The sequence below is a fragment of the Miscanthus floridulus genome, chromosome 8, assembly GCF_019320115.1.
Source record: "Miscanthus floridulus cultivar M001 chromosome 8, ASM1932011v1, whole genome shotgun sequence".
Lineage (NCBI taxonomy): Eukaryota > Viridiplantae > Streptophyta > Magnoliopsida > Poales > Poaceae > Miscanthus > Miscanthus floridulus.
This window is the reverse complement of record NC_089587.1, coordinates 218703733-218715732: the sequence shown is the minus strand read 5'-3', so window position 1 is coordinate 218715732 and position 12000 is coordinate 218703733. Positions and strand designations below refer to the sequence as shown.

The following is a 12000-nucleotide window of genomic DNA, read 5'->3' as shown; positions in this document are numbered from 1 at the left end:
GATCTCATCCGACCCTGCTTCATAGAGGAGGGGTTCTTGTCCACCTCCTAGACCACAGGGTCTGCAATTCACACCGCTTTGCACAGGCTTCACACCGGCTCAGACTTTGTCGATGCTTGTGACTGATACCCCAGTTTCTAGGAGCCTTGGTGCTACATTCAGTGAGTTGACAGGGCAACCTACACTGCCAGATCTATATGTCCCTGGTCCTTCCACAGTTGCTCCTATTACTAGGACTACAGAGATGCTCCCTTCATTTGTTGGATCATCAGAGCTGCCTACTTCAGTGATACCTACAGAGTCACAGGCCGCACCAGTCCCAGATCCGACCCAGACCGCTTCAGCATCACTTCTAGCGATAGAGGGTCATATAGCTCAGAGCTCAGGATCAGATGATGATGCTGCCCAGTTCTAGATCGCTCATCGCACCTTAGCGCCCGACTCATCCGCGGCTGCCCCGCTGACCGACCCTTAGGTTTTGGTGCTTGACGCTAGAGGGGTAGAGGGATCGAGTATGATAGAAATAGGGGGAGCGATATATCTAGGGGGAGCTTATCTATTATATTTGGCTTTTTATGTGTGATACATTATTATGCATTCATGTTTACTTTCATGCATTGAACTAAATACGCGTGATCATGATATTTATGTGATAGTGGTATCTATGTGATATTTATGTGATATGTGACATGTGGGCTCTCTACTTTGATCTTTATATATGTCATGTCACTTGGTTATGCTCATTTGCTTTGCTTCCGTGTTTTACTCTGATGCAAATGAGCTTTATTTCTTGTACTCATGCTTATTTCATATCTATTGAGTACATCATGTTGGCTTGGGTCATATAAGCTTGCCTAACTCTTTTATTCTTATTGTCAAAAGCTTATATGAACCAAGCATGTTGAAAACCTCATCTCTTTTACATACTCGAGGTTGTATTGTCATCAATCACTAAAAATGGGGAGATTAAAAGCATCTAGGCCCCTAGTTGGGTTTCAGTGATTAATGACAATATGAGATTACTATGACTAACATGTATTTTGTAGATGCAATTAAATTAGGTCATGGCAATGGCAATTGATTGGGCAATCATGGTTGTCATGCCCCTACGATGGAAATCGTTTCAGTTTTCAAAGGATGGACGATAAGGTTAAGGATGGACTAGTTCTAAGTGTCGTTTGGTGTTAAAGAGACACTTAGAGTAGTTTATGATTTTGTTTTTCCTTTGAATATACTATTAGGGGGTATGAACTAGTAGCTTGACCTAGGTGAGTCTAGTGGGTTAGGTGTGGTACACACTTGTCAAATCTTACACTAGGTAGCTCCTAAGTAGCCCTAAGATCAATTGGAGCAAACTTCATTCACATATGATTATGAGTTTGAAGTGAATGGAGGGTCAAATGTTGACCGAACGCTGGTTTTGGTGTGACCGGACGCTGGCGCAGAGTCTGGTCAGTTCATTTGATCAAGGTGAAGTCATCTGGATGCGATCGGATGTTGAGTGAAATGTGACCGGACGCTGGGTGTCAGAGTCCGGTCAACTTCCGTAAGGTTCTAGAGAGGGAGAATCCTAATCGGACGCGTCCGGTTAGTGCTGACCAGATGCTAAGCAGCAAAGTGACCAGAGTCCGGTCAACATCAGTAAGGTTCCAGAGGGCAGTTTTTATGACCGGACATGTCCGGTTAGTGCTAACCGGACGTAGGTTAGAGTCCGGTCACAACTTAATGGCTCTATGGTGGAGAGAACTGACCGGAGCGTCCGGTCACCCCGCAGAGGCAAATAATGGTTCGTTTTGAATGAGGAGGTATAAATACTTTCTCTATTTACTCAAGAGAGTACTCTTACCCATTTCAATAGCTGAGAAACACCCTTGAGAGTGCCAAGGAGAGCAAGATCCTAATGAGGTAATTGAGATTCAAGAATCTAAGATTGAGCCCTCATTAGTGAAAAGAGAGTAGCAAGTGTGCATCCACTCTTCTCATTAGGCTTGTTGTGGTCAAGTGAGAGTTCTTGCTTGTTACTCTTGGTGATCGCCATCACCTAGACAGCTTGGTGGTGATTGGGAGTTTGGTGATCATCCGGCAGAGTTTGTGGATGACCCAACTTAAGTTGTGAGCGGTTGTGGGTGATTCACCGCGATGGAGTGTCGAAGAATCAACCCGTAGAGAGCACTTGATCCTTGCGTGGATCAAGAGGGAGCTACACCCTTGCACGGGTGCTCCAACAAGGACTAGTGGGGAGTGGCAACTCTCCGATACCTCAGCAAAACATTGCCATGTTCCTTCTCCTCTCTTTACTTTGAGCATTTACATTTGAGCAATTCAATTCATGTCTTTACATTCTTAGAATTGCCATGCTAAAGTAAGATTGAAACTTAGGGTGCTAAACTTTTGTATGGTAGAACATTAGAAACACATTCTAGGCACAAGGGGTGAAGTGGGCTAAGGGTAGGATTTAATTATTGCAAAGAATTTTAGAATTAGCCTAATTCGCCAGCCCTCTTGGGCATCTTGATCCTTTCAGTTGCTTCAATAGTGGTTGGACTTTTTTTAAGTTTCCAAATAATAATGGCCTAACAAAGTTCCCATGAGTGTAAATACATGTTACAGATTTGATTCGAGGTGTTACCTTAGTTTAGCTTTAGTGGTTTCTTTGTGGGTTTCCTTCCTTTGCTGAATTTTTCAGATGAGTGTTTTCTACCAGACTTTGGTAGGAAGGCATGTTATGAGCTGAATTGGTTTGTTTTTGTGCAATCAATGATTGTGTTTGTGTCATCAGAATGCATGTGTGAAGCTGCTAGGGTAAAAATCCTTGTAGTTGTGCCAAAATGCTAATCTGAGGGTCAACATATATCTATGCAGCTTCAGTCGATTTTAGGCCTCGATCCAGCTCATATTGTTTAAAGCTAGGGCAGGACATGTTTTTTAATCATAGGCAAATAAATCGGTAAATCTAAGTTAAGTAACTATAAGAAGAGATAACACTTGTTGTTTTTTAATTTATCTTTATTCTATTAGCTTGCAAGGTTTTCTCATATTATTTTTTGTGTTTAGTATAATTCAGTCAGTTTCTTTGGTAATTTAGTATGTTTATAAGAAGAGTTAGGGCTTTTGATTAGTATGTTTAGTTAATTTAGTATGTTCTTTTCTATACTTAGGGTATGGTTTTCTTTTCTAAACAAAGGTTAATAACAAAGGTCATAATTTAGTATGTTTATAATTCAGTCAGTTTGAGTCATGGCATCTCTTTGTTGGTTTAGGATCTATAATATCATATTTATGGATTGTCTGATCTCCTATATAACAAGGTGTCTTACTAGGTAATGTTTGTTTGAATTGCTGTGTTTTGAGGTTCCTTTTTTGTGGAGTGCCAATAGGAAATGACAATAAGTTGCTAGAACATGGTATGCTGAATAGAGTGCTAGAAATTCTAGTTGTTTCTTGTTTTCTGAATTCATAGGGTTCTTTGTTTTATATGGTGCTATTACTTCTTTTGATTTATTTTTATTTTTGTGGTTAAATGCTCTGTCTGTAGATGGATACAAGACCAAGAAAAAGGCATCGGGTTGTTGATTTATCTTCTCAAGATGATCTTGATGATCAAGTTGATAGTTAGAGTGAAGATCTCATGTGTGGTCAATTTTATGATGATGATGCTTTTGTAGATAAATCTAGTTCTGATGTTGAGATGTTTTCAGAGGTCAGCTTTTTTATTATGATCTTCTTTCTTCATTTTTATATGGTTTGGTTTTTTTCCATGATCTAGCCTTACTTTTTTTATTTATATTTATATTTTTTAGGAATCATAATCTGGGGGTTCAGCTGTGAGGAATTTCAATAAAACTCTGTATCAACAATGTCTGAAGGATGTATGTTTTTTCCTTTGTTTCTAAGTTGTTGTTTTCTTTTGTAACTTTTTTCATCTTTTTAGTACAAGCGTATCAATGCATTGAGGCGTAAATTGAGTTTGGCTTTGCAAGCTCAGGTATGACCTTCGTTATTAACCTTTTTGATCATTTATATTTCAAGTAGTGTAGATTTTTATATTATGCCTTTTGTTTCTGCTTATAGTCAAAGAAAAAGAGATCTGCTTCGTGGACTTCTGAAGCTTTTACTAGGCAGTCTAACAGTAAATTTGCTGGTGTCATTTCTTCAATGTTTGAGGATCAGAAAGATGTTGTTAGGAGATATGGTTTTGGATCCCTTCTGCTTTTTGACAAGTGCTTTGTTCCTAAGAAATTTAGCAAGTGGTTGGCTTCTCTTGTCGAGTCCAAGTCTGATGATCTTATTATTCAAGGGAAGGTTATCTCATTGACTGCTCTGTTAATCATGTTCTTGGTCTTCCTGTTGGTGAGACTCCTTTTCCTTCAAATTACTCTGCCGGAAGAGAGTATGTTGTCATACCCAAATTTAACGACAAATCTGGATATAAACCATATGTGTGCCTAGGAAACAATCTCACACATATAGAGACAAATTAAAGGAGAATACCAAGCACAGTGCTTTATTACATCACGAGTATTAATCCATTACATAAGTATCAAAGTCTCATAAAGCAGAAATAAATAACTATAAGCTCCATGCGCCTCCATAGCCATAGGGACGGTCGATTGGTTGATCGCAAGACTAGTAATCCTCCGGAAACTCATCATAACCATCATAATTTGTTACCCATTCGGGATTTTTATTCAAGTAGTAAAAATAAATAAGCGTAAGTACATCTCGTACTCAACAAGAATAATATGGGGTTCATAAGGCTCAAAAGGTAGACACTGGTTATACTGTGGTTAGTATTTTAATGAGTCACAATTTTAGCATTAAATAGCAACAAGTTATGCTTAAGCCCCAATTATATCACATGATCATGAGTGATGGCGATAAATCAATAACGATTAAACATGAACGTCTACATTGTAGAATGACAATAAGAACAAATTATTTCATCAGTTTTCTAGATCGCTCATGACCGTGAGCACGGCTGATATACTAGTTTTATACTCTTCAGAGGTTGTACACTTTCACCGTGAGTCGCGTTGCCCATATGTCCGAGTTAATTACTTCCAAAACACTTTTAAGGTGAGCAAGCAGGGTACACTATAAAGCCTTTCAAAAGTTCATCTAACAAGTTAGTGGCCATGAGGATTCAATGGCAGGCAGATGTAGAGCCCCCTTTAAGGTGTCACACTCACACAGAAGTACTCAAATTAACAGAGGTTGCACTATACCCAACGGTGGCAAACCTCTCTTGCGCCATAAAGGTAACCAATAACAAGCTAGAAAAGATCTTTCTACTTGACTAAAGCCAGAGCCATGTAGCTCTCATAGTTGTACTGTAAGTCTCAGATTTTGCTCACAGATAAGTCCTTAGGGATTCCATGTTGCTAAAAAGCATATTTTATTGGTTATTGCATAAGGCCATTAATCAATATTAAGATCATGTGTAATTAAATTGAGCGCTAGCAAATACTACCCAAATGCAAGTAAACCCATAGGTAACAAGGTGCAAGATAACAAATCACTAGGGTATCCTTAGGGGTAACAAATTAGACACATACATATGATTAAATGATTAACGGTGAATAGGACAACAAGAAAGATCACATACTATACTTGCCTTGCTCAGCAAACTCCTGTTGATCTTGCTGGTCATCAAAGTGCTGGTCTTGCTCACCGATATACTGCTCACTATCTATACTTGATCACCCAATATCAACACACAATCATCTAGAGCAATCATGCACGAAGCAAACAATGAGCTACAATTAGAACAGTACACCAATAGTAGAAAAACAAGTTGAAAAGTTTATAAAATCATTCTACATGTTGCTACGAATACATAGGCGCAAAAATCACCGAAATCAGATTTAAAACAAAGAAGTCATGATGAAAATATGAACTGGATGACAAAACCGTAATTACTTGCAAACTTTTACCGAATTAAAATAAATAAAAAACCATCATTTTAGATCAGGCCAAGGACCCGTGGGTACAAATACCATAAAGCCGAGGGGCTCTTTAACAAAACAGCCACGAAGGATTATCGGCTGATTTGAGCCATTGATCTTGCGATAGACGGTCGAGATTAGATGGGTGGGTTGTAACACCCTAAAATTTGCCTCTTTTGAAAATAGGTATAAAATGATTTATTTGTGAATTTTTGTGCTCATAAAACATAGGAAAATAAAATTTTTCATTAAATTAAAAATCATCATAAGGTAGCAACATGTTTGAGCATACATGCCCTTGCATTTGATTTATTTGGTTGAGTTGTTTTGATTGAAAAATTAAAATGGTTAAAATTTCTTTTGCAAATGAAATTAAAAATGACTTTGAAGTAAAAAAAGAAAAGAGAATTAGAAAATAAAAGAATTTAAAAAGGTTGTAAAATTTATTTTTGAGAACTTACCAAAAATTTAATATTAATTAAGTTGAAAAGTGTATTTGAAATTCTATTCAAATTTGGTTTGGTTCATATGGAAATAGGATTTGAAATAAAAGAAAAGGGATTTTTCTCCTTCCTTCTCTTTCTCGGGCTGCAACCCAGTGAACCCGTCGGCCCATTCTCGCTCTCCTCCTCTCCTTTGGCCCAGTTCGGTAGGCCCAGTCCACTCTCTTCCCCTCCTCCTCTTCTGGCCAAAGCAACCTGAAGGCCTACTCCTCTCCCTCCGCTCGGCCCAGCTCAGTGTTTCCTTACCCCAGCCTAGCTTCGCTCTTCTGGTTCTCCCATAGCGGCCCAAGCTGCAGCCTAGCACGGCCGCCGCCGCCTCCCTTCTCTCCTTTCCTGTTGACGCGCCTGGCTCCCATGTCAGATGCTCCTTCTTCCCCGCCATGCCGAACCCGGACTCCTAAGCCGATGTTCATGTCTGGCTCCTTGACTCCTCCCCATCGGTAGCTTGCGCCCTACGCTGCCCAACCCCATATAAGCCGAGCCACGCCTCCTCTCTTTCCCGCCTTGCCACATGTATTCTGTCTTGCCTCTGAGCACCCGCAGCCGCGCTGCCACCTAGCGCTGCCGCGATAGCCGCCGCCCCGTCGAGCACAGCGCCCACCTTGCTCCTTCTCCGTCGTCGAGGTATCCCTAGGTGAGTTCGCAATCTAATTCTCCATCTCCCAGTGTTCCCGTTTATTTTCCTGTGGCTCCTAAGGCCATTTTTATCTTTGCCATCGAGCTTCCTTTGCCAGCCATGGCGCCACCGCCGTATGTGTTACCACCAGTGACCTCATCTCCCCCTCTCCGCTCTCGGCCGTCCGATCTTAAATCTAGAGCCAGGATTAGATTGTACCCCTTTGCGTGGTCATTTTGCTAAAGTGTCCCTACGCTTTTCAATAATAGAACCCACAGTCCAAAACATCTTTCCCGGTTCTGTTTTCTTCTTTGGAAAGCATATTTTTGTCGGTTTAGATCTAAAATACATTTTCACTTATTTACAGTTTTGCCACTATCTTCTTTAGGCCATAACTTCTCTGTTTAACTCTGATTTGATCCGTTCAACTTGCGTTAGGTTCATAATTTCATAATCTACATGTTTATAATATTGTTAAGTATGTTTTCAACTTTTAAAATTTGAGGTTGGATTTAATCTATTATTTTATAAAGGAAATCTTATTTAATTCATATCTTCTACGTTTTAGCTTCGAATTGACCCGTTCAAGTTGTGCTAGATTCATTACGACAAGATCTACACGTTAGTAACAATGTTTATCATGTCACTAATACTAGAATTTCATGGTTTAAATCATATCTTGATTAATGATTATGTAACTAGATTTTATAAATAAAATATGATTTGTTTTACTTTAGTTTTATAATTCGAATCTAAATTTGATTTAATTCAATTTAGATAAGCTTTTATATAGTTAAAATAAATGAAGCCTGTAGTTTTCTTTTCTACGTATAAAGCAAATCTTTCGGTAGTTGTATCTTTTCAACCGTAGCTCTGATTACCGTGCCTCTCGCGTCTGTGTGTTCGTAGCGATGCGTAGAACCGTATTTCAAACTCTTTTTCTTATTTTTCTATGATTGGTGTACTATTCTAATTTAGATCTATTGTTTGCTTTATGTATGATTGTATGAATGCTTGTGTGGTGCTTTATGATTTTCGTCCAGTCGGTGAGATATACGTAGTGATCAAGGAAGAAGAAGAATGACGTTGAAGATTAAAGCTTACCGAAGGATCGATGTTTTAAGGCAAGTATAGCATGGGATTATCCTTATTACCTATTCACCTTTAATCATTTTATTCATACTACATGTGTCTACCTTGACTGCCACTAAGGATTTCCTAGTGCTTTGTTACCCTATGCCTTGATTCCATTGGGTTATTGCATTGAGTAGTATGATGCTAGTGCTCAACTACAACTATGATCTTGTAACTTGACTAATGGTATATGCAATAAATACTAAAAGATGTTTTTAGCAACATGGAACCAGGGGCTAGAGCATTGGATTGTTTTTGTGGTGCTCTAGATTCCTCTCCCTAAGGACTTATCTATAAGTGATCATCTCGGACTTACAGTACAACTATGAGGGCTACATTGGCTCTGGCTTTAGCTCAATATGAGGACATTTTCTAGCTTGTTAGTGGTTACCTTTATTGGCGTAAGAATGACTTGATGAATCAGGCATAGGACAACCTCTATCCCCTTGTGTATAGGCTACTGTGTCATTGTGCCATCGGGAAGGGGGGTTTCTATATTTGTTTGTCCGAGTGAATCTAATGGCTCTAACTTGTTAGACTGAATCCTTTGAAAGGCTTCATAGTGAACCCTACCGACCTTCCTTGGAAGTGGGTTAAGAGATTAACTACCTCAGGCGAAAGGGTAAGTCACGACTCATAGTGAAAGTGTACAACCTCTGTAGAGTATAAAACTAGTATATCAGTAGTGCTCACGGTCACGAGCGGCCTTGAAACCCTTATAGAATAGATGATCACTAATGGTCAATAATGATGAACATAGATGATACTAATGATGAAGATGCTCATTAAAGATTACATGTTTATGCTATTCATTATTCATGTTTACCCGATCATATGTTTATAAGGGCTTGTGATAAACTTGTTGCTACTCAATTGCTAAAAGATGACTCATTAAAAGCTAATTAGTAGTTAAACCAGTGTTAGCCTTTTGAGCCTCATGAACCCCATGTTATATTTGTTGAGTACGACATGTACCTACGCTTGCTTTACTTCTAAAATCTTTGGAAAAATCCCGGATGGGTACCAGATTGCTAGAGGTTGGAGGAATTAGGCTTGTGATCAACCAATTAGTTGTCCCTGTGGATTTGGAGTCTTTGCCTGAAGATCAGAGTTATCTTTCCGCTGTCTATACTCTATGGTTATATTCTTTATACTAATACGTTATGTATTTAAGCATTGCCTTTTGGTATTACCCTTATTTGCAGCTATATGTGAGATTCGACTTCCTAGGCTCACATATGGTGTGTATCTGGTTTTATTCTTAAAACCGGGTGCTACAAGGGGCCTGTTCGCCGGTGACAGGAAGCCAGCACGACAGTGGCCATGGCTGATGGCGATAAGCTCGCCGGTGAATGTTGATTCGACGTTTTTGGCCACGATGGGCCATGGAAATTGCACAGGGAGAAAGAGTGTACGATCATGAGCTCACCTAGGGCTATTTCATGGATGGAGGTGGGACAAGGACGATGGGCGTGCATGACATCGGCAATGCCGTGTGAGCAATAGAAAATGAGAGAAAGGGAGAAAATGGAGCTGGGAGGTTCACCACCATGTGGAGATGCTCGATGGCTTGCTTAAGTCGATGGAGAAACAACACACGACGAAATTGTGCAGCGACGGTGACATCTAGGGCTCTAGGTGATGCTGCAAACTCAAGCTAATGCAGTGGTTTGTTCTTAATGGGGAAAATGAGGGCGGTGCGAGGTGCGGGGTTCTTATAGATGCATAGGCACGTGGATTTGGTTGAATCCTAAAGATAAGGGTTTAGGCATGGGATTTGGTCCCAGCCGAGTCTAGCTCGACCACGATCTTGAGGAAGGAGAAGACGCTGTTGTGTGGGGTTTGGCGGGCGACTTCTCAATCTCTGTGAGATCCAAAAGTAGCTACGCAAGGTGAAGCTAGGGCTAAAGGGAGGCGTAGATGAGGAAACAGGGACATGTGGAGGAGGGACTTGAGCTTCTTATAGAGGCACTCAGCATGGGGATCACTGTAGAATCCTAGAAGAATCAGAGCCTAGGCGATGACATTTCCTCGAACGTAAGTCCATGGCTATGGGAGGAAGGAGGAGGGAGGGAGGTTTCCATTTTATTTTGTTTTTCTTTTATTCAGAGCATTTTCAAAATTATTTTTAAAAGCGGTTTAAATCATTTTGAATTTTGGTCAAACCACTCATCACAATAAATCAAATGCACCTAGCATGAATGCACAACCATGTTGCTACACCGTATGATGAATTTTAATTTAATGAAAAAATTATTTTCCTACATTTTTTCATGAGCACATAACTTCACAATTAAATCACCTTATCCCTATTTTCAAAGGTGTAAATTTTAGAGTGTTACAATTCTACCCCACCTAAGATGAATCTAGTCCTCAAGATTCAGAAGATTGTGGTCAAAGAGCTATGGACACTCCACATTTAGATATTCCCTTCCTTGTGTAGCTCCTTAGTAAGCATTTCAATGCGCCTTTGTGAAACTCTTTTTCTAGAGTAGGCTTCTACTACCAACTTTAGAACGTTACCGACTATACTCTGGTTAAGATGCTCAAACCTTCAACACAATTCCCTAGTCCTTGATGTCGTCTGAATCTTCATTAGCATAAATCTCCTTTGCTATGGGCATCGGCAACGACATTTATTTCTCCCATGTGATAGCACTTTTTCCAAGGCATAATCAATTCCAATCCAACGATACTGTTACTAGCTCAAAACCAACTTAGTGAAGATGTCCTTTAGATTCATGTGATCCACTTAGATGTCACTCTTATAATCCATGTAAATGCCACACTTTAACATACTTGGCACACTCACATAGATATAGAGCCCCCCTTTAAGGTGTGCCACTCACGTAGAAGTACTCAAATTAACATCTACGTGGCACACTCACGCAGAAGTACTATGGCTTTAGTCAAGTATGAGGACCTTTTCTAGCTTGTTAGTGGTTACCTGAAAGGGCACAAAAGGGGCTTGACACGATGGGGATAGTGCGGACTCTATTCTTAAGAGTACTTCTACGTGAGTGTGCCTTTCGAAAGGGGGGCTCTATATCTGCCTGCCAATTGGAAACCTAGCAGCCCTAACTTGTTAGACGAACCTTTGAAAGACTTCATAGTGTTTCTGTGCCTGCTCGCCTTGAAAGTGTTTTGGGAGTAATTAACCTAGGCATATGGGCAACATGACTCATGGTGAAAGTGTACAACCTCTATAGAGTATAAAACTGGTATATCAGTAGTGCTCATGGTCATGAGCGGCCTTGGACCCTTATGGAATAGAGATGACCACAAATGATTATTAGTTTATGCTATTCATTATTCGTGTTTACCTGATCATGTGTTTATGGGGCCGTGATAAACTTGTTGCTACTCAATTGCTTAAAACTATGACTTATTAAAAGCTAAATGCAGTTAAACCATTGTCTAGCTTTTTAAGCCTCATGAACCCCATGTTATTCTTATTGAGTACGAGATATACTTACGCTTGTCTTTAGATTTTACTTGGATAAAAAGTCCAGATGGGTACCAGATTGCTAGAGTTTGAAGAAGTTAGGCTTGTGATCAACCAGTCAGTTGTCCCTGTGAAGTGGAGTCATTGCCTGAAGAACAGAGTATCTTTCCACTATCTACTATCTAAGGTTGTATTCTTTGTATTAAGTACATTATATTAAGCATTATCTATTGATATTACCTCTATTTGTAGCCATATGTGTGATTTGACTTCCTAGGCTCATATATGTGTGTATCTAGTTTTGTCCTTAAAACCGAGTGCTACATATATTCTATCAAAGATTGGCAAGACTACCTT

At 39.7% G+C, this 12000-nt stretch overlaps 1 pseudogene; it reads left to right on the top strand.

Annotated features, from left to right (window-relative positions):
• The first annotated feature begins 3628 nt into the window (after positions 1-3628).
• LOC136470656 (uncharacterized) overlaps positions 3629-12000 on the top strand; it is a 45860-nt pseudogene continuing 37488 nt past the window's right edge.